This window comes from Ceratotherium simum, chromosome 17 (assembly GCF_057802395.1).
Source record: "Ceratotherium simum simum isolate JZ-2026a chromosome 17, ASM5780239v1, whole genome shotgun sequence".
Classification (NCBI taxonomy): domain Eukaryota; kingdom Metazoa; phylum Chordata; class Mammalia; order Perissodactyla; family Rhinocerotidae; genus Ceratotherium; species Ceratotherium simum.
This window is the reverse complement of record NC_141916.1, coordinates 38,510,640-38,533,081: the sequence shown is the minus strand read 5'-3', so window position 1 is coordinate 38,533,081 and position 22,442 is coordinate 38,510,640. Positions and strand designations below refer to the sequence as shown.

The 22,442-nt window shown below is 39.4% G+C and overlaps 1 long non-coding RNA gene across 1 annotated transcript in view; it reads left to right on the top strand.

Annotated features, from left to right (window-relative positions):
- LOC147914777 (uncharacterized) overlaps positions 1-21,285 on the top strand; it is a 140,121-nt gene extending 118,836 nt beyond the window's left edge. Inside the window, exons 2-3 of the long non-coding RNA XR_015554894.1 lie at positions 19,660-19,721; positions 21,145-21,285. This is a non-coding gene — a long non-coding RNA (uncharacterized LOC147914777). The remainder of the gene's footprint in view (positions 1-19,659; positions 19,722-21,144) is intronic.
- The last annotated feature ends 1,157 nt before the right edge of the window (positions 21,286-22,442 follow it).

Genomic DNA, 22,442 nt, shown 5'->3' with positions numbered 1-22,442 from the left:
TCCCTGGCTCTGTGTTGCTACAGCTGGAGTACAGCAGATTCAGATCCTTGCAAATGCATGTGTAACCCTTGTTTCCCTGAACCATGCCAGCAGGTTTAGCGAATACCCATGAGTATGATGGATAATGACAATTTTCTCTGAGTCCTCACCCATTACTGACTTGTTATTCCTGGATTTCTACCTTCTCCTTCCCCATCTCCATGCGCTCTCCAAACTTGGGGACACCAATGGCTCACAATCTACCTCGAAAATTTGTTGTGTGACTTGACTGCTGCCAAAGGCCCTGCTGGTGTTATGCCTCCTGGATTTCCATCATTTCTGTCTGTCACTTAGTCACTCCTTAGCTGTTGTTTGCATTCCCAGTCGCTTCTTCAAATGCAGCCACTGCCATCAGTGCTGAGCTGGCTTTGAAGTGGAATTGAGTTCCATTGTTCATCCTTGGGTGTTTCGGTCTAAATAAATGAAATCTCTCTCTCTCTGTATGCATAGGTATACGTATATATACGTAGACACATATATGTGTGTGTATACATATATATATAAAATAGAAATTGCCACATTTTCTCTCTTTCTACATAGATATATAGAGAGATATATTAGAGATATAGATATATGAATTGCAACACTTCTTTTAGGTTGCCTATCTTTTGAGTTTATAATCCCTCCTATAGAAAAATGAACATATTCCCCATGAATTGAGCCACAGGATATTTACATGTCAGTATCCGACACCGTAGTGTCATCCCCTTATTCAACAAGTATCTATTTAATGCCTAAAAAGTGTCGGGCACTAGTCTAGGCAATGAGGACCAGTGAACCAGACAGACCAGATTCCTACTGTCATGGAGTTTACATTCTAGTCTCTGTCAAAACTGTTTCTTCTCACAGACAGTCAATTGGGTCACAGCCTGAGCCATAAACCTGTGGTTCTTAGTTCTTAGAAAGCTGACTTTTTGAAACATTCTCTAACACCTAAAGGTTGGGAAGAGCCTCAGCCTCACCTTTTTTGCTCAAAGTAGTAATTTTGTGAGCCAAATCTTGATTGTTAGACCTAAATATTCTCTTTTATCCCCAGTGGAGGCCTCTCTACAAAAATCAGTTCTGTGGTCCTGGTCTGATATCCCAGAGTCTCTGTGTCTCTAAGATAAGGTCTTGCCATGCAGAACATGAATTCTGTTCAACAGAATGACACAAAGAGAGCTCAAGAGTGACCCAGTTGAGAAATATCTGAAGTCTTTACCCTCTCTTCTCTTGGCTATTGCAATAACCTCTGAGGCCAACTTCCCATCTCTAATGACTCCCACTGCCACTTTCCTGCCTAGCATTTTTCACGGGCTCTCTATTGCCTAGAATGCATACTCTTTAGCTCAGTAGGCCAGTGATTCACAACCTCTGCCTGTGCATAACAGGTATAGAAGATGATAATATTTTTAGAGTGTACTGTGATGAATGGAAGAGGCTGTTCATGGACAGAGGTGGGACCTGGAATATCTGACTCATGGAGACTCTGCTGGCTGACCCAAGAAGGGCTTAAGAGACCAATATTTTAGCACATCCGTAACCCATCTATCTACCACACAAGGAGTGAAAAACTGGGATGTGTGTTGGTCTTTACAATGAAGTGCAAACCACATTTTGCTATCATCTTTTAAATTACTCCATACCAACTGGTTCCAAATAAATTTTAAGTAGCTCTTTTCTAATTCCATGTTCTTTCCCTTTCACCCTGTGTACCTTTGCTAATTAGTTCTCCACATTCAATTCTCTTTAAAGCTTCCATGTTCCTGCTGTTCTCTCCACCTGGAATGCCCTTCTTGCAACCTTCTTTGGTAAACTCCTACTCATCCTCTACGTCTCATTTCAAATGTCACTACTCTGAGACCATTCCCAACTCCTCCAGGGAAATTTAGTTTGTTCTCTCCTCTGGCTGTCAGAGCACCAATATATATATCACCATACTTATGACATTATTGCCTGCATTAGTTGGGAGCAGCTAGAGCAGAGGCTCTATAATATAGAGCTATAATATAGCTCTATAGCTGAGCTCACCATAATCCCTGCTAGCTCATAGCTCAATACATTTTTTGTTTAATGGATGAATGAATAAATCAATGAATGCAGAGCTGGAGAAATTGCTTGTGCATTGGATTTGCATGAGTCTTTGGATAAGACTTGGAACCTTATTGCTTCATATTCTCAGTATACTGAGATGATAACATTTGTCTTCTCTCCTCTGAAATATAATGCCTTAAAACTCAAAATATCAAGCTGTTGGAGTCTTGTTGTTATTATGTCCATGGTCACCCTGCCATTAAACTTTAGCTGCCCTGGAAATGTATATTGGATCTATAAATTTAGATCAAGGAATCTTATCAACAGAGGTTTTCCATGTATTATGTTGTCAGTTTCTTTCTAATAGCTGCTTATCACAATAATCTAACCATGCTAGAACTAAGAACAAAATCATAGAAACTGCTCAATTGGCAAGAATGGGAATAAATTTTCTGAGTTTGTGTTGGGTAAAGAATCTTCTTAAGAAATCAGTGTCACTTAAGTTCTAACTTGGGGTTGCTCATTGGTCTAAAAATTTGAGAAAATGTGAGCACAGCAACATGTGATAGTCTGGTCCACCAACAATTTTACATTGTGTGGTCATTAAAATGGGCAAAAACACAGCAAACTATAAGAAGACCTTTGCATTGCATCTGCACTAGCCATTTTTTTCCCTTGGTGGCTAATGGAGTTCTCATTTCATCATAATTTCTGACTTTTTTCCTTTCAAATGTTTCAGGGGTTTGCCATGTAGAATTTATTGTAGCCTATAGCCTACAGTCTATGGGTACTTGACAGCACATGAATGCCCAAGCACACTACATGTGAATTACACTGCTATGTTTGCGTTCCTAAACAGGATGACTTTTTTAAAAATCATTTAATCATACGTGAAAAACTACCGGTAATGAGGGTCAAAGTATTTGATCTTTCTTCTCTGGTGTTCCAGGAAAGATATACAAGGTTGAATTTTCCTCTGATTGTTATATCATGGCATTCAAATAATTTTAGAGCTCAAAATAACAAGAATATGAAAAATATAATTTTTAATCTATAAGGAGATATTTTAATTATGATTATGGGTGGTATTTTTGGCCGATAAATGTATTTCCTATAAGGTGTGTACATTTATGCACATAGTATATTGTATATAGAATATCTATATCTATCATCTATCTATCTATCTACCTATCTATCTATCTCTCTATCTATCTATCTATCCCATCTATCCATCTTTCCTTCCATCGATCCACATACACACTCATATAGATATATATCATATTCAAAATATTTCTAGAGGTACCTTTATAGTCATTTAGGTTATTTGTGTCTGATTGTTTTTATAGGTTTTTTTTTTTTAGGGTTTTTCTTTTTTTGGTGAGGAAGATCAGGCCTGAGCTAACATCCATGCCAATCCTCCTCTTTTTGCTGAGGAAGACAGGCCCTGAGCTAACATCTATTGCCAATCCTCCTCCTTTTTTTTTTTTTCCTTTTTCTCCCCAAAGCCCCAGTAGATAGCTGTATGCCATAGTTGTACATCCTTCTAGTTGCTGTAGGTGGGACGCCACCTCAGCATGGCCGGACAAGTGGTGCATTGGTGCACACCCAGGATCCGAACTTGGGCCGCCAGTATCAGAGCGTGCGCACTTAACTGCTAAGCCACGGGGCCAGCCCCTATAGGTTTTTTAAAAGAAAGGAGGTATATAATTACCTTTACGACAGGGACATTTAAAAGAAGAATAGTAAACGTACAAAATCCTTACTTCACTGGGAGGTGTCATCTTATAAAAGTACTATCATTTAAAATATGTAGTATTTTAATGGAATTTTAATGTTGGAATGCCAACTTTTTATGTAAATATGATGCAACATTTCCTAGCAGTATATTATTCCTCCTGCCCAGGCCGATCTACTCCATTCAACATCCTATACATCTGTAGACTGATTGCATGAATTAGTTCATTTTGAAATTAAATAAAAATTCTTATTTTGAACACATGGATCATGTGGATGCCAAATGGAAATTTTATCGGTTAGTGATGTAACATGTGCCTTGAAATACTCTCTGGGAGCACCAGTTCAAATTCCAGCAGCCCTTTGGAGAAACATAAATTGAGTACCATGTTTATTCTGCAAAGGTCTTTCAGATAAAGCCTTAAAAACTGTGAAGACTCCCTGCGATGTTCTCTGAGGGCCTGTCTTCCTTAGCATTTCAATAATTCAACTTTCTGGTGGTTCCTTTGAAATTTCTTTAATTTTTGGCATTGAAATACCTAAGATGTATATCATGGGATTGAGAATCTTTGTGCAGGAGTGTTACTGTTACACTGAGCAGATCTGAGGCGAGACTGGGACCTTTCCTAGCAACGATGACTACCTATTTGCTGTGAAAATGATCACTTAAAGGCCACTTATAAGCGAGAAGTAACTTCATTTTTTTCCTCAGGGAAACATGAAATAGTTAATTACATATAATCACTAAAAACAACTTAGAAATTAGGAAAATAATACATGTTCATTTTAGAAAGTAAAAAATGTATAGATAAGTAAAGAGAAGAAAAACTCACCTAGTGATAGTAACCATTACAATTTTGTATATACCCTTTCAGGCTTTTTCCTATGGGTAGGTATATATAGGAAAAAACATATAAATAAATATACATTTAAATTAAGAGGGAAGAATATGCAAATATTATACCCTTATGTAACTTAAACGCCCCTTGGACAACACCAGTTTGTGCATCCTAGGAAGGTCACTTTAACAATTTGTGCCACCAGGTACACCTAATCAATTGTCCCATCTTCCAAACAGAGGAAACAAACCCTTAAGTCTCTTCAGAGGTCTGCGCTGAGACCAGAAGATGGAGGTAGGAGACTAGGAGAGGGAAAGAAGAGGAAGCTCTCATATATAATTTGAACCAATTCCTTTGATTCCGGAATCTTTCTGCTCTCGCTGTTGCTCTCAGAATCCACTGCTGTGTCTTGTTCTACACTGATGTCACCCTGCAACACCCTGGGTCACACTGTTGGTGGTAGTGACCTGTCTTTCATCTCCCCCTAGGAGCCTCTCTGTCGTCTCTTGCAACATCATCTTCACCAGCTTTATAGTACCCTCAGAATAGGTTTTCAGTTTCTCCACCCAGAGGTCAGCAGGCAGTTTTGCAGCAGAGGAGCTCAAATGGCTGGTGATTTGTTATTACTTTAACTATTTGGTAAAGTAGTCCTCAAATATGGCTGCCAATTATTACTGCCATTCTTGTGCACGCGTGCTGCTCCTAACATAAAGAAGTAACTTTATTTCCCTCTTCTTGCCTCTGGATTGGGCTTGTGACTTGATTTGACCATAGAATGTGGTACAGTAGATATTCTGGGACTTCTGAGAATAGGTTGAGGAGACCTAGAATCCCTCTCTTTCTTCTTCTTGGAACAGAGCTGGCATTCTGGAAGTCCAAGCAAAACTACTGAGTGCCTAGAGGCCACGTGGAGAGAGGTCCTGGAGATTCAGAGGCCAGCTTGGCTGTCCCAGCCCTAGCCAAGCTCTGAGATGAATGCAGCTGCGTGAGTGACGCCGGCTGGCATTACATAGAACCAGAGAATGGCCAAGATATGTGCTGCCCAAAAACCTGACCCACAGAATCATGAGAAATAATAAATTATGATTGTCTACAATAGTTAACTGAATTAAACATGCAACCTTGAATCAAGGTTAGGTTTGGTTGCATATTTAAGAAATTACCCTTCATGCATAAAACAGAAGAAACCACAACAAAACAAAACATTACTTTCGATAACATAGAAGTGTATTTCTTGATCATGTAACATAAATGTCAAGGTAAGCAGGTCAGGGCTAGTATGGAAGTTTTATTGTCATGAGGACCCAAAGCTGCTTCTTTCTGCAAGGTTACCTCATGACCTAATATAGCTGCTAGAGCTCCAGCTATCATAGCCACATTCCAGCCAGCAGGATGAAAAATGAGAAGAGGGTAAAAAGAGGCACACCTCCTGGCTGAGTCAGCTCCTTTTAAGGAATATTTCTGGAAGGCCCATACAACACTACCACGTGGCCAGAATTTAGTCACATGCTCACACCAGTTGCAAAAGAGGCTGAGATACGTAGCCCTTTAGCTGCGCACAACACCACTCTAAGCAAAATTGAGCTTTCATACTAAGACAGCAGGAGACAATGGCTATTGATTGGTAAGACAGCTAGCAGTCTCTGAAGTCAGCCCTCTCCTCCCAGGGCAGAGAGGCTTCGCAGAAATCTGATTTAGAGCAAGTTCTCAGACCGTCTCGTACTTTGCAAAAGCCACAATTTCCTCTAGCATTTGGGTTCTACATCTCGGTGACCCAATACATCCCTCTTGTCTTTGTTGGTTTTCTCGCAGAAGCTCACAATGTGGCTTCCATCAAGGCCCTCTGTTCTTCAGACATGTCGGTAGATCCCCATGTTCATTAACGGATGGATTTATGTCTTTCCTTATGAGGTTCTGGGACTCTTAAAATCAGGGAATTACCTTTTCCCACAGTGGAACTTAAAGGCCTAGATCATGTAGATGACCTACAAGAAGTGTTGCCTAACTTCTAAATAGCAAATACAGGTTGGAATTATGGCCCTAATTCCCTAAAAATGTTTGTGTTTTATATAGCAATTTATGGAGGAATCTTAGTAACAAAAAGAATATGATAGAAAATGAGATAATAAGGGAAAAATAGAGATAATTGAAGGGTAAGGAAAGCGAGATGGAGAGAGAGAGAAACTGAGAGAGAGACAGACAGACAGACAGACTCTGTCACCTAGTTCTTTGCACTTACCAGCATCTCTTTCCCTCCCCAGGGCCTTTGCACCTCCTATTTCCTATACTGGTAATGTCCTTTCCTGTAAACCCCTTTACCCTACTAGTTCCTATTAATCCTTTTGGCTTTAGCTAAAACATCACTTCTTCAGAGAGGTTTTCCCTGAGCAATTTATCTCAAGTAGGTGGGCCCTGCAGATCTCTCTCTTATCCATCCCAGTTCTTTTCCTTCATAGAACTTATCATAATTTCAAATTCTGCATTCAGTTGTTTGTTCGATTGCTTAATATCTGCATTTCCCTCTGGACAATAAGGCCCATAAAACAGGTACCTTACTCTCTTTTTTTCCCTCTGCATCCCAATCACATGGTGTAATATGGGCATGCCATAGATGCCCAATGGCTGTTTGCTGAATGAATAAACAAGAGAGGGGAAGTTCAGAGAAAAAAACGTGAAAAAAGAGACTCATCTCATTCTGAGATAAGCATTAGCTCAGAAGTCTCTGAGCTGCCCAGCCTGTTTATCTTCCAGCTGGTTGATTCAAGTCTCTAGACAGGCCGTGCAGAGCTGGGACACAGTAAAATGTCTGAAGGCTGGGCTGCCCTAAGGACAAGAGTTTCCTCTCCTCTGATTTAAGACAGATCTGGCTCCATGCTGGAATATAAGTAACAAAATCAGGGATTTTTAATGTGAGAGCAGTTCCCAATTCCAGTGAATTTTCTGAAACAGTATAACAATAAAACAGTATCATCCAAACTGGCTAGAAAAATATTTTGGATGAGTGATTTGTCAACTCTTTTGCATTGGCATCGTAGAAGACGGCTGATCTTAGGTGATGGGTTATTTGAGAAATGCCTGCCCACCCACTTAGCACTAGATAGAGTAGACACCTCCCCAGACTGTACCAGTACATAAACCAATCAAAACTGCCTGGATGGCTGGGCATCTGCTGCAGAAGGTACAAGAAAAGGGTTAATCTGGAAAGGAACGGAGCAGCTCAGGGAAACAACAGGAAGTGAGAAATAATCCCAAGCCCCATGAAAAGGTCTTCAATGAAGTTAGACTTACTGTGGCTCACCTGTCCTCTTCCAGTCGATTCCTGTGACACACGAGGTGTTCCTCTCACTGCATCACAGCCTCTCAGCTTTCCTGCCCCTTCTCTTTCTCCTTAGACCTCCAAGTACAGTCTGCAAAGTCCTCCAGTCAGTAACCATCTAGAGTTTTAAAGCTATGACTTGAAAGGGATCAGAGCAGTCAGGATAACAGACCTGAATGTTGGTTTGGATTGATAGCTGTTGAACTTAGTTTGTTCTTCACATGCTGACATGAGTTAATTCACTGTTTTCTGTCCACACAGCCATTTTCTTGTCACCACGTGATGGAGAACATTGTACACACTGCTGCCAGATGAACCTTCCCCAAACACTTCTTTGATCATGTCACTGACTTTGTTAAAAAAAACCTTAAATGGTCCTCTGTTATCTGTAAGGGTTCAAGTGCTTTACTCTGGTCTTTAAGGTTCACCAGTATCTGACCCTATTGAGAATTGCCCCTGCTGCCAAATCCTGTTCTGTAAATAGGAGAGATTAAGGAGACAGACTCTTCAAAACTGATCAATTTTCTAATTGGGCCTTCAATGATTTGGTGTAAAAATCGTAATTCACGTCAATAACTAATCATGTTGGACTCGCTATACATATTAAATGTTCCATGCACTTTGAGCATCAGTAACGTTCAGCTACAGGAATTATGCAGAAATACCTTCTGTCTTGGCAAGTACATGAAGTAGTAAATCCCATGGGCAGTTGAGACTACTTGGAAAATTTAGACGTGGTACTATATCCAGAATAATATAGTGATCTCTCGCCACGCTGAGTATGATCATCAGCAGCAATGATTTAGAAAATGAGGATGATTTATATTTTTATTTTTGAGCAGTAAATCTTTTTTAAAATTTATGGAAGGGTTTAGATTTATGTGGTAGACTCTAGTTTCCATCATGCAATAGTAATCTTAACGGCCACTTTCGAATTCCATTCATCTATATACTAGCCACAAAAGCATTTGGAGACTAAAACAAAGATTTAGATGGTGATTTGGTTAAAATGCTTAAATTTTGAGTTTTAGCCTAAAAAATCAAACCCAGATGGTGGGCATTTTTGAGGTAGTGAAAGTCATCTTTCACGATGCATAGACAATAATATTTCACTTAGCAGATGAGCCGCATTAAGGCATTAGTACACTATCATCCTAGTTTTTCAAATATAAACCTACAGATAGATTTTACCAATCTGAAAACATAACTATTTTAAACAATGTTGATTAGATCCACACACATTTATTATTATCGCCCTTTGTCTACCTAGACTTTTTTCAACAGAGTGGTTGAGATTATGAGTTTTGTTGTCAAGGTGCTTGGATTCAAATTCCAGCTCTCAGTCTTTACTATAGGTTAGAATGTGGGAAAATGACTTAACCTCTCGGTGTCTCAGTTTTCTCATCTATAAAATGGGGATGACAATAGGAGTGTTCTGAGTATGAAATGGGTTAATGCATGTAAATTGCCTGGCACATAGTAGAAGATCAGCAAGTGTCAGCTGTTATTAGAGGAAAATTCTTCCCTTTAGGAAGTATACAAAGTTGTAGCATGGAGGAGGAGGGGCGTGCAGAAGCTCAAATGCCTTCAGAGATCAGGCAGTTAATGAGCTATGTGAGTGACTTAGTGGGAGAGATTAGTGGAGTCTGCAGAGAACTGTAAAGTACATGCCCCACTTAAAGCCTTAAAAACAAAACAAAAGAAAACACAACATTGTGTGCTAGCCAATCTAGACCTGTCTGTGGGCCAGGCTTGTCCAGGCCTGTGGGCTACCCCCCAATTAACCTCTGAGAAGCAAAAAGCTCCAAACCACAAGTCAGGGGGTGCAGGCTGTGGCTCTTCTCCACCAAGTTCCAGCTCTGGAAGCCTGGGCAGGCTCCTCATCTAGCTTGGCTTCTGTTTCCCCACCTGCAAAATGAGAAAATGGAGGCTCCTTCTTTGTCAAACATTCTCTTGAAATGAAAAGAAAGGGTAATAATGATTTTTAAAACCCACTCACATTTTTAAAGAGGTACATAAATAGTCAAGGGCCAGTTACCGTGCTTGAGAAATCTGTACAATCTGGTGGTTCCCGAAGGGACGGAAGCTGAAAGGTTGCCTGGAGGAGAATGTCGTCCCAAATTCTAAAGGCAGAAGGGGTGCAGATTGAATAAAGGAGGGGAGAGCAACCCAGATCAGAGAAGCTAGGCAGAGGCTGAGAGGCTGGTCGTTCAAAGGAGATAGTGAGACAGTGTGCCTAGCTGAAGTAGAGAACAGGGTAACAACAAGTGGTACTGTCCCGGGTGGGAATACGAGAGGGTTTCAGAACCTGGTGATGTTAAGTGGCCAGGGGCATGCACAAGTTAACCTTTGGGCTATGGTCAGGTGGAGAAAAACCAAACCAACACATGCAAGTGTATATTTCAGTCTTCAGACGTTCTTTTCTATTTTTTGTTCTTATCAAGAAACCTGAATTCTTATTTGCTTTTATATCATTCAGATTTTCTGGAGTCTTGACCTTATTTCCTGTTTCTGTTCACGGTAAATTGCATTTTCCAAAGGTGGATGTCATCTATGGCTGCCATTCCACTTGCTCTACTTACAACTTGACTGATGCCCCCTCCCACCAAGAGGCAAGGTCTATGCTCCCTTCCCTCAAATGTAGGAGAGGGCTTGTGACTGCTCCAACCCGTGAGGTGAAGCAGAAATGAGGCTATGGGGTATCTGAAGCTGTCATAAAAAGAATGCAACTTCTACCTGGCTCTCTCCCTTGAGACACTTGGCCGTGAAGCCCTGACCACTGGGGAGACCAGGTAGAGAGATCATACAGAAATAGAGATGCACGCCTGAGGATTCCCAGCTATTCCAGCCAAGAGGGTCTCCCCAGGCTGCAGAACCATGAGTGAAGAAACCTTCACGAGAATCCCTTCCCCAGCTATTGTCTGACTGCAACTTTATGTAAGACCAAGCCAGAACTGACCAGTCAAGCCACTCTCATAGTCCTGACCCACAGAAACTGTGAGAGACAAAGACTGATTGCTGTTGATTCACGTTGGTAAGTGTTGGGGTAATTTGTTGCCTAGCAATAGACTAATATATTAATACGTTGCTGCATCTCCTTCCACTTAGATTCCAATCTCCATGTTTCTAACCCCAATTAGTAAGCTAAACTGAACTCATCAAGGCCTTTCCTTGAGAGTTCAATTTTTCACATTTCAGTCCTTGAACTTCACCCCTGATTCCAGTTAACCCATTTATTTCTGTTCAGTTTAAAGAAATTGCGAACAAATATGCCTACAAAGACCATGCAACACATGCAAACAAGAGAAGCAGACCTGGGTAAGGAGACAAGGGAGTAGAAAGAATTGTAGTAAATTGGAAAACTATGTCATATTCAGTATCCAACTCTGAAAGATGGATACAGTGGGAATCTGGGCCTAATGATGCCAGATTATCTGTTTGTTTGTTTTTTTTAAAAGAAACCAGAAATCTAGATTTTTAAAGAAATCTTCTGATTAAAAAATTTTAAATGTTGCTCAAATTCAAATAACACCATGCTAATTAAACAAAATGTATCTACTGGCTGTACTTTTAGCCATAAATTGCCAAATTGCAACCTCTAATTTAAAAATTTTTATTCACTATACATGCTGGGAAGACCTCAAACCCAGGATGAGGAGATTCCAAATTTCCTAGTAGTGGTAAAACTTCTGGTGCAAGAATCAAAATAGTACTCAAGGGAAGATAATTGTTACTATCAGTTGAATGGGATTCAGTCTTCAGTCCATTGTAGTAAATGGATAAGGCCATGTGATCATTGAGTAAGCCTTCGTGGCCAACACAAGGTAAGAAGATCCTTCCCTCTGTGCCAAGTAGGGGCACCATGATCCTTCAGTGAGACTCAGAAGGACATTGCCCTTAGAGTGAGGTCCCATCAGCATCCACACACTGCCCCATTAGACGTTTGTCATCTCTCTCAATACTGCTTGGGAGCCTGATACAGGTCTACCATCACTCATGAAGGCCCCAGAACCCATCCTCTTTCTGTGTCTTCTGGAAAATATCTACCAATTTTCGTAGATTCTGCCTCTCTGCTCTCTGAGCCTCTCCTTTCCTTTGGTCAATTCAGCTCTTTTTTTAAAATAAAGCCTCTTATGTCTACCCTGAGGCACACAGAACTACAAGCTGAGCTACCTACCCTCTGGGATGGGAGTGGAGGTCTTGGAGAGTGGCACTAACACTTAATATTATTGAGTTAAAATCTCAATAAATTATCTCAGTAAATTACACAATCATAAAGATGAAGCTCCTTGTCAATAAATACATACAACACTCTGCCTAGAGACAAATGCATCTAGAGTTCACTCACACAACCCACTACCCATAAACTACTTCCATAAAGCAATGGAGAAGAGGAGCTGAGATGAACCAAGTTCTTTCAGCCTAGCCCACACAGGCTGACATTAATCTGCATGGATATAACCCACAGCATTTATTGTACCAGAGTGCACATTTTAGAAAAATAATTTTCCTTTTTCTTATCCCTGATAACCTGGAAAATATACTCATCTGTACTCTGTCTCCAGGTATTAGTGTAAATCAGTAAAGAGATTCCATTGATGGCTCTTTTTTGGACTCTAACCACAATTGAACTCTCTGCCTTCCATCACTCGCTCACCCCGTTGTGTACAAAGAAGCAGATATGCAATATAGCAGGAGCCCCAAGAAAAGGTCTGGCTGTTCTATCAAAACTATTTAGTTCAATATTGTTCTCAATGTGGCACCATAGCCCTGGACATGACACCCAGCACGTCCAAACAGACATGATTATATATGAGACAGAAAGGCACTTACATCACTGCGGGTTGTTATGCTTTAAAGGGCTTTTTCCCCCCTCTTCAAATTAAAAGTTTTCAAAAATGAAATAAAAATAAACCTTTGAAGAAACCAGATTGAGACTGAATTTGGAAGGCCCTCCTGCGTAGTGTATACTAAAGAAACATTTTCTGGGTTTGTCCCTGATGATTTTCCTTGTAGTTGAGAAACACAATCCACTGGGAGCTTTTGTGGCAGAACAAGAATTTTATGAACACGAACTTTACAAAGACTTCCCTAGGAGATTTAAGGTCTGGAAATCAATAGATCAATCAGCAGCTTTTATCAATCTATAATGGTTCTCTCTCTTTGGATGTTTGGATGAAAATGGGATCAACGTAAATTGAACACGGAATCACTTATTCTTACAAGTTAAATTTGTCAAACTGTAAGGCACATAAATGACATGAAATATAATCATTTTTGAATTTGGGACCCGTCAGGGTGCATGTTGATGGAAGAAAAAAGAACCAGATGTTTCTTCAGCAGGACTCATAGAAGCCATCTAAATATTCTTCCATCCCTGACATTTCTGATCATTTCCCAAAGAAACCAATTCATTAGTTAATTATTGGGTATACTTATTGTGTAATATTTAATTGGCTCAGGGCAGATAGCCTTCAGAGATGGCTGGCTGCGTCTGTAGAATCTGTTTTTGCCAAATTCTTCCCAAGAAAATAGGGGAAGATTAATGAGCTCTACTTCATCTTACTTTCGCTTTATTTTTAGTGATAAAGGCCTGAGTGCCTGGAACCTTCTCGTTTTTATATAGTTAACTTGGCAGGTAGTTTATGGGCAGAAGAGTTAGGAGAAAATATGAAAATTATGTTGGGAAATAAGAGCTATTTACCCAGTTTCTCGTGAAAAAACTGAAAAAGGAAGTTGGATTTATATTTTCGTCTTTGAGACGCACAAAGGTAGCTTGGGCAGAACATCTTTCATTTCCAATTCTAAAGCTTTTTAAAATGTTATCAAAAGAATCAGTGCTGAAAAATTCCCTCGCGCTTTGCCAGCTTACCATCATCCCAGTATAACAATAACAACAATCAATACACATGGAGCGTTTCCTGTGTGCTTAATACATATTACCTCATTTAATATTTATAGCAAATATCAATCATGGTCACTATTACTGTCTTTTATCATCCCTGTATGTAAGTGAGAGAATGGAGGCACCGAGAAGTTAATAAATTATGAGATGCCCAGTTAAATTTGAATGTCAGATAAATAAAGGATATATTTTTTTAGTATAAGTAATGTCCCAGGAAATATAACAAATATACTGAAATACTAAAGAATATATATTTAATGTTTATCTGAAATTCAAATTTAACTTAGCATCCAGCATTTTTATTTGCTAAATTTCGCTAGTTGTTGGCAGAGCCAGAGAAGTCTTTCCAATTCCCAAGCTAAGACTCTTAACCACTATGCTAAACTGCCTCTTTCCACAAAAATAAAGTTTGAAAACTCCAAATTTCACAAAGGCTATTACGTATTTAGACAGACAAAATAACGCTGAAAGTGGAACAAACTAAGCTGATTTATAGCAGTGGTGTGTTAGACATGTCCTTTGTCTGCGCAGTCCTGGAACAAGGCGCGGGGAAGCAGGAATCAGCTGAATGGCCGGAGGGTGGGGGAGGGAGATGCTCTGCCTCTCTACTAAGAGGGACTGAGTGCTTGCTGTTAAGTGAGCATGGTGACACGACTATTACAGCTGTCAGCACCTCCAGAGGAGTGTCAGATTCAGGTATTGCTTTGAATAGAATGGTGAGTGCTGGGACTTCTTTCCCTGTACCACTCAGACCTCTACCTGCCTCTACCTGGAACAGGCCCTTCCAGTTAATAACCTTGAATTTAGCTCCCAAAACACTACACAGAAGACTATGGTGAAGTAGTTAAAAGTCTCCTGAGGCTTACTGCTTGGTTTAATTTTCTAGCTCTATGATTTCTGTGTGCCTCAATTTCCTTCTCTGGAAAAGAGAGATAATAGTACCTATCTCTAGATTTCGTGTGGTTTATATGAGTTAATACATGTGATAATAATAATCAACACAGTCAAAATTTTCTACATGCCATTCACTCATCTAAGTGAATTACTTATATTAAATTGTTCAATCCTTGCAACCATATTATGAAGTCAGTTTTATTATTATCACCCCCACTTTATGAATGAGGAAACGGAAGTATAGATTTAGTAACTTGCCCAAGGTCATACAGTCAGTTAGTGGCAAAGGTGGGATTTGAATTCAGACAGTCTGGATCTTGAGTCTGTGCTCTCAATCCTTGTACTGTACACATGGAACACACTAAGACCAGGGCCTGGCACAGGGCCAGCCCACACTGCCTGTTAGCTATTACTGTAACTAGCAAAGAGCAATTTGGACATTGCTTTAATTATCCACTTTGGCCATAATACGGACTGCACCCACTGACAAATTGCTCCATGCTCTTCTGCATCCAAGGCAACTCCCAAGCTTCTGAGATATCCTAGATTTCTCCAACTCCCTCAATCCCACGTCCAGCCAGTCACCAGCTCCTACAGATAACACAGCACTTCTCCTCTCCATCTCCGTTGCCTCAGCCTCCATTCTAGCCTGACTCCCTGCTCTCCAATGTTAGTACAGTATGTATCCGAAGAATCTCCATTTCTAGTTGACCTTCCCCAATCCCACCTGCACCTTGCCACCAGGAATGTCTTTCTAAATTAGGAATCTGACTATGTTGCTCTCCTTTCTAAAGTCCTTCTATGATTCTCCAGAGGCTTCACAAAAACACCCAAGCTCCTTAGCCTCGTAGTGCAAATTCCACAAGCTGCCCACTCATCTCTAGCTATTTCCCCATATGGACGTCATCGTTCATTTCCACACTACTCTTTCATTTCCCATAATATGCTATGTTCTTTCATTCCTCCATTCCTTTATGATGCTATTTCTTCCTCTTGGAATGTCCTTCCCTTTTGTTCTGCCTGTTAATCCCTATTCATCTATCGGGACAGTAGCCAGGACCATGTAGTCTAGGAAGCCTTCTCTGACATCCTCCATTTCACTCATAGCATCTGAGTTGCCTTGACTCTCTTCCCACTAGTCATGAGTATCTTAAGGGCAAGGGCCACGCATTATTTATCTTGGTATGTCTACCTCTAAGCAGATAAGTTTGTTAAATAAAGAGTGAATGTTTTACCTTTGTTGACACAGCCTCAATAACTATCTATCCACAAAATAAAGCTAAATATAACAACCCTCAATAGCAAAAAACATAATGGAACTATAAGATCATAAGATGAAACTGTTATCTTTCAGGGAATGATGCCCATAAAGGATAAGATTCTGTATCCTTTTCCTATGATTATACAATGATCAAACCACCTAAAAATACATACCTTTTATATTGATAAAGCCCTAGTACCAAAAATTCAGGGCCTAAAACTGACATATCAAAGCACATAAATATTTATGTGTTCTGCAAAAAGGCAGAAAAAACTGGTTAATTCTAAGCCTTAAAAGGCGCAACGATAAATGTTTTTCACAAGGGAATAGTATACAAGGGGAAGAATTCAGCCAACACTTCTGGAAAGGTGAGGTCATTAACTAGCCTGGCTACTCTCTTTTGAGAAACATTTTAGTGCTTTGAGGGTGTGATCAATAAAAAGAGAACTTGACTGGAGTCAGAAAAGTGGACAAGCGTGGTTTAAAGATGTTTCTCCATCCTTCTTTGGTGCCAACTTTTTAGAGATGCATTATAATTAAGTTATAATTGCTTATTTCCCCTGTCTAAACAAGGCAGGTGGCTCCATAACATTGCGTATTAATCCTAATTCAATTTATTGCCTTACAAGTGAGACTTGGCCCTAATATTAGGATGGCAGGTAAAAATTCAAAGTTGGTCGCTAAATTTTTTTAAATTATTGGTTTAACATCATTAAAAATTAAATTTCAGAGTTATATGAAGTATTTTAATTCTTGAAATCCTAGCCTAGGTAACTGAAGCAAATTTATTTAAAAAAATGCATTAGAAAGAGAGCTAGAAGTTCAAAATCTAATTGTAGTCTCTCATCTGGCTATAAACACAGTCTCACCCTCAAACAAAATTCCATCTTATCTGCCTGTGGACCCCATATACTTGTGGCTTTGTGGCATAGTTCCATTCTTCCTGGAGAACCCATGTCAACAACGTTATCACTCTCCTGCTTGAGTTTAACCTATTTCCATCATGGTTACCTACACAAGTTCAATGAGAAGAGAATCAAACCATAAATGAATCAGGAACATGGAGCTTAGGGTAAACAAAGGGGTACTGGGTATGAGGACTTCATGACCCCTTAAACTTTCCAGACTTGTTCCTTCTTGTGATGGCATTATTAGGGAAGGTCAATTATACCTTTTGAAATTGTGAGGACACTTAGAAGTGATGGGAAATGATAGTACCAGACAAATGTGGGCTTGGGAGGCCATATTGTTGGGACAGTAGGGAAGGCACTTAATGCTGGCTAGAACACTTAGCTTGACTTTTCCCCGGGGGCCAGGAGGATGGTAGGTAGATAAGGAAGAGAGTACACCATAGCAAGCCTGAGTTAAGGGACTCAAAAAATGTTCTTGAGAAGCCAGATGGGTTCAGGTCAGAAGATGGGTGACATATTTTTGCAATTTCTCTGATCAATGAGCCAAAGGCTGAGCTGGCCAGGTCGCTCACTATCCTATAACATGAGTAGGTCATGTAGTTCCTTGGAATGCTCTTCTTTGGTTCTTTTAAAGAATCCAGGTTGCATGTTAATTATTATCTAAAGAAATAGGCTTTTCCTGAACCCTCTTCTCCCATCCCACATTCTGTTCTTCTCTTTTTCAGCACTTTTCTAAATTTGTAATTTCACGTTTGTTTGTTAAACTGTTTTTGTGTGTATTCTCTTGTGACACTGTAAACTCCATAAAGACAGAGATCCCTGAATATCCAAAGCACAGTCTCATCTAAGGCATATAGTCGAAAGCCAATAAACGTTTTATGATGAGATACATAAATTAATCCTTTCATCAAAAATGCTTAGGAAGCCATGGTTCTAATCTAATAGAGTCCAGTTTCTGGGACCTAGGACTGGCTGCTTCATAAATGTTGAACCATGACTAGAACCTACTGGAGATGCTCTATGAGATATATTACAGACACAGCCCTGCCTTCAGCATGTTGATGATCTAAAAAGACTCAGGACAAACAAATTTCACATGAATGCGTGCTTAGTGTGAATTAAATCCATTGTGCTTCTGGACTGTTTTGAGAAAGTGTGAAAGCTTAGTCTCATTGATGTCCATGATCTCTAAATCCCTTATGACTAAAAGCTGCTGCTGCAAATTATTCTTTTCCCTAGAGTCGCTCATGTTTTTCAGTATGAGTGTATGAAAAGGGTCCAAGCATCAAACAAAGCCCAATTTCACAATGTCTTGTAGATTTTTAAAAAAAAACAAATTAGGCCTATTCTATTACAACCAGGAATGGGAAGTAGCTATTAAATCATTCTCTCAAGGTATTTTTATTTTGTTGACTCATGAGAGTTGGCTCTGGCTCCTCCAAAGCATTCTGAAGCCATATTTGGAGAACTTTGAGTTGGTGAGTTTACTTATGTGCAGAAAATATTGAGATATTTTTTACATTCTTTGCTAAACCATTTAGGTTTCTTAAACAATTGGTATTCCTCCTACTTTTTCTTGCATTTATTCATATAACTAAATAAAGACTGAGCTGCATTTGTCAGTGAACTGAAACCAACATCATGCTTGTCTTAAAAAATCATAACTTTCCGTCTCAACTCTGATCTCCTAATGAGACCTTTTGAGAGCAAATAATTGCCATAGTCATATTATTTAAAGATGTTGGAATTCCCACAAGATAGTTGTTACATAAATAAAAATATCATTTATATTAACAGTTAATAACCCAATGACAATAAAGATGAGTATTCATTTTCAGAACACAAAAACTCGAGCAGGTTTCAAAACTTGGGTATTCCCAAGTCACATTGAGCAATACCTATGCAAACTTGTTAACATATTAAATTAGCCTGGAAATCTTGTAAGCAGAAAAGAAAATCTTCTGAGCTTTCTGCTATTTCCTGCCTCTTGTTAGGCTGGAAATATTTGAGGACTGCCTTTCTCCTGGTATTTCAACATGCTAGCTTCTGGTCCCAGATGGAACCAAGAAAAGCAGAGGAGTGTGAAAAATAAAAATATTTTCAGTGTTGTTAACCCAACCTTTTAAAGCCTTAAGAGATTTCCTTTGGTATGGTGAAAGAAATGATTAGAATTTAGGGGTGCTGCTTTCCTCCCCAGGCCAGATAACACATGGTCTCATGTTTCTAATGTCATAAAATACACCTTAAAGAAACTAAAAGCCAGATCATTTACAGGTTCAGCTGAGCAATTTGGCTTTTTTTAAAAACAATTATTACTTTTTAAGCTAGGATCCTCTCATGTACATAGAAGTTTCTAAATGTCTAATCCTGCTGTGTCTTTAATGACTTCTCCCATTGGAAGCCCAAGGGTGAAGTGTCCCTAGAGTATGTAAAGGCCCAGCGTCTTCCAAAATCTTGCTACAGGCTCATTCCACAACAGAGAAAGCCCTGGAGACAATAGTTCTAGCTAAACTATGAGAAAATAGAAAGGAGACTTGAGCCAGGTCTTCCGCACAAAATAGATTAAGGCTAAAATATTCAGATTTCTCCAAAAAAAGACATCAAACAAACAAACATCTCAATTTCATCCAAAACTTTTATACCAACTCAGACACATCAGCTGTTTATTTGCTTGTTTTCTTGTTAGCTTTTACTCTCTCGAATTGAATTGGCTGGGTCAGTTCTTTGATTCTTCTTATTTTATCTAGGGAACCAAGATGGTCTCTTCAAGTACCAGAGGTTGTTAAGGATTTTTTGAGAGATGAAGGAGGTAAGCTTTATCAAGTTCTTACTGAATACCAAGAATTGTTCTAGTCACATATATGCATTATAACTTTTGATTATACAAATATTGCTGTTAACACTATGGTAGGTTGAATAATGGTCCCCAAAGAGCCACATCCGAATCCTCAGAAACTATGAATATTTTACATTACATAGCAAAAGGGACTTTGCTGATGTGATTAAGTTGAGGAACTGAGATGGAGAGATTACCCTGGATCAACTGGGTGGGCCTAATGTAATAACAATTGTTCTTATAAGAGACAGGCAGGAGGACCAGAGAGAGAAGATGTAAGGACTGCAGAAGAGGTCAGAGAGCAGAGAAGTACACTGATGACTTTGAAGATGGAGGAAGGGACCACAAGTCAAGGAATGAAGGCAGCTCTAGAATCTGGAAACCTCTAGAAGCAATGTTGCCATTTTGACTTTAGTCCAATGGGACTGATTTTGGACTTCTGACCTCCAGAACCGTACGATAATAAATTTGTGTTGTTTTGAGCCACTAAATTTGTGGTAATTTGTTACTGCAGAAATAGGAACCCAATATGAACACTTATTAAATGCTTACTATGCAACACACACTGAGCTAATCACTTTATATATTAAGCCATTTAATTTTAACAGCCATTTAGACAGGTGAGGAAGCCAAGGGTGGGAGAGATTAAGAATCCCAGGGCTAATAGGAATCAGTACTGGGACTCAGGGAAGGTTTGCCTAATATTTGCATCCCCTGTACTTAGCGAAGTACCAAGATCAGCACTTTATAAGCATTCTTGTTTAAAAAAAAAAAAAACTTTATGAGATCAGCATTATTCCCATTTATAGATAGAAAAATTGCTGCTTAAAAAGACAAAATAACTTGCCAAAGGTCATGGAACTAAAAAGTCAGAGCCAAGATTTGAATCAGACTTCCCATCCTAAATTCATGTATGTAACCACTACGGGGAATTGACAGCGAGGCAAACCTCAAAATACCATCAACCAGTTGTGTGCCCTTGGGCAAGTTGCTTTTGGCTTCACAAAGCTTCTGGCTTTTTATCTGTAGAATGGGGATAATGATTCTTATTTCATTGGAATTTTGAGAATGACAGTAAAATTTTTAGCATCATGTCTGACACACAGTAACTGCTCAATAAATAGTTATTTGATTGCAAATTATATAACACAGGAAAATCTTTTCCCTCTGCTGCCCTATCCACCAAAAATCTGTGCTCCACTTTCCATAGAGTTTTGTTACTGAGTGGAGGCAGCTGCCCAGCCAGTAACTACGTTTCTCAGCCCCACTTGTATCTAGGTGTGGCCATGTGTTAATCATTGCCTACGCAATGTGAATGGAAGTGATGTGTAACAGGCCAAAGACTTTAGAAACAATCACGTCTTATCAGTTCTCTTTCCTCCACTGCTGAATGAAGACGACCATGAGATGCTAAGGGATAGAGGAGCCACAAAATGGAAAGGAGTGGATGCCTGAATCACCATGTGGAAGAAAGCTGTCCATCAGCCAGAAGAGCTACATGGGTTGTTATATAAGCAAGAAATAAACTATTCTTTTGTGCGCCTCTGGAAATTTTGGGTTTGTTCGTTATCATAGTTGGTGTTAGCCTAAGTAATGAGTACACACACACTCTGCTCTTTCTTCAACCTTTTGCCTCTCCTGTGCACTGCTCTTCCCAACCTTTCCCTCTTTGGGTATCATTTAATGTTGATACAATTATATTATGGAATCCACAGTTCACATTGAAATTTCACTAGCTGTTCCAATGTTATCCTTTATAGTTATTATCCCCTGCTTCAGGGTCCAATCAAGGAGGATGCATTGCATTTATTTGTCACATCTTTTTAGCCTCTTTTAATTAGAAATGACTCCTGAGCATTTCTTATCTTATTTGATCTAATGCTTTGAAGAGTGCAGTCAAGCTACTTTTTAGAATATGTCTCTCCATTTAGGCTTGTTTTCTCGTTTTCTCATGGTTAGGTTCATATAATGTATTTGGGTCAGGAATACCACAATAGTGATGTGCTGTTCTTCACATGATGTTGGATTGTTTCAATGTTGATGACGTTACGTTTGACCAACTGATTAAGCTAGAGTCTGCCAAGGTTGTCTACTGTAAAGTCAACATTTTCCCAGGTGATACCAGTTTAAAAAACAAATATTTCAAATAAATTACTTGTTAAAACCATAAATAGGGCCCAGCCCCGTGGCCAAGTGGTTAAAGTTCTGCGCTCGGCCAGGGTTTGCAGGTTTGGATCCCAGGCGCGGACCTACTCCACTCACCAGCCATGCTGTCGTGGTGTCCCACATATAAAGTAGAGGAAGATTGGCATAGATGTTAGCTCAGAGCTAATATTCCTCAGGCAAAAAAAAAAGAGGAAGATTGGCAATGGATGTTAGCTCAGGGAGAATCTTCCTCAGAAAAACAAACAAAAAAACCCATAAAGAAAAGATTAGATCTTTTAACATTCCAAATATGAATATTAAATGAAATCAGGTACTAAATAATTTACGCTAGGACACTCACATATCAGTGGGAGTATTAAGTCAAACTTTGAAATTCATGCATATGGGGCGAATGCACCATTAGAGATTCTAACATTGAGGCTAATGTTTCTCAGTAATTTTTATAGACTCTCAAACTGAAAAAGAGAAATAGGCCTACTGCTTTTATTGTATTTGCCTTTGCCTAGGCTCCCTAGAAAGCAGAACTTG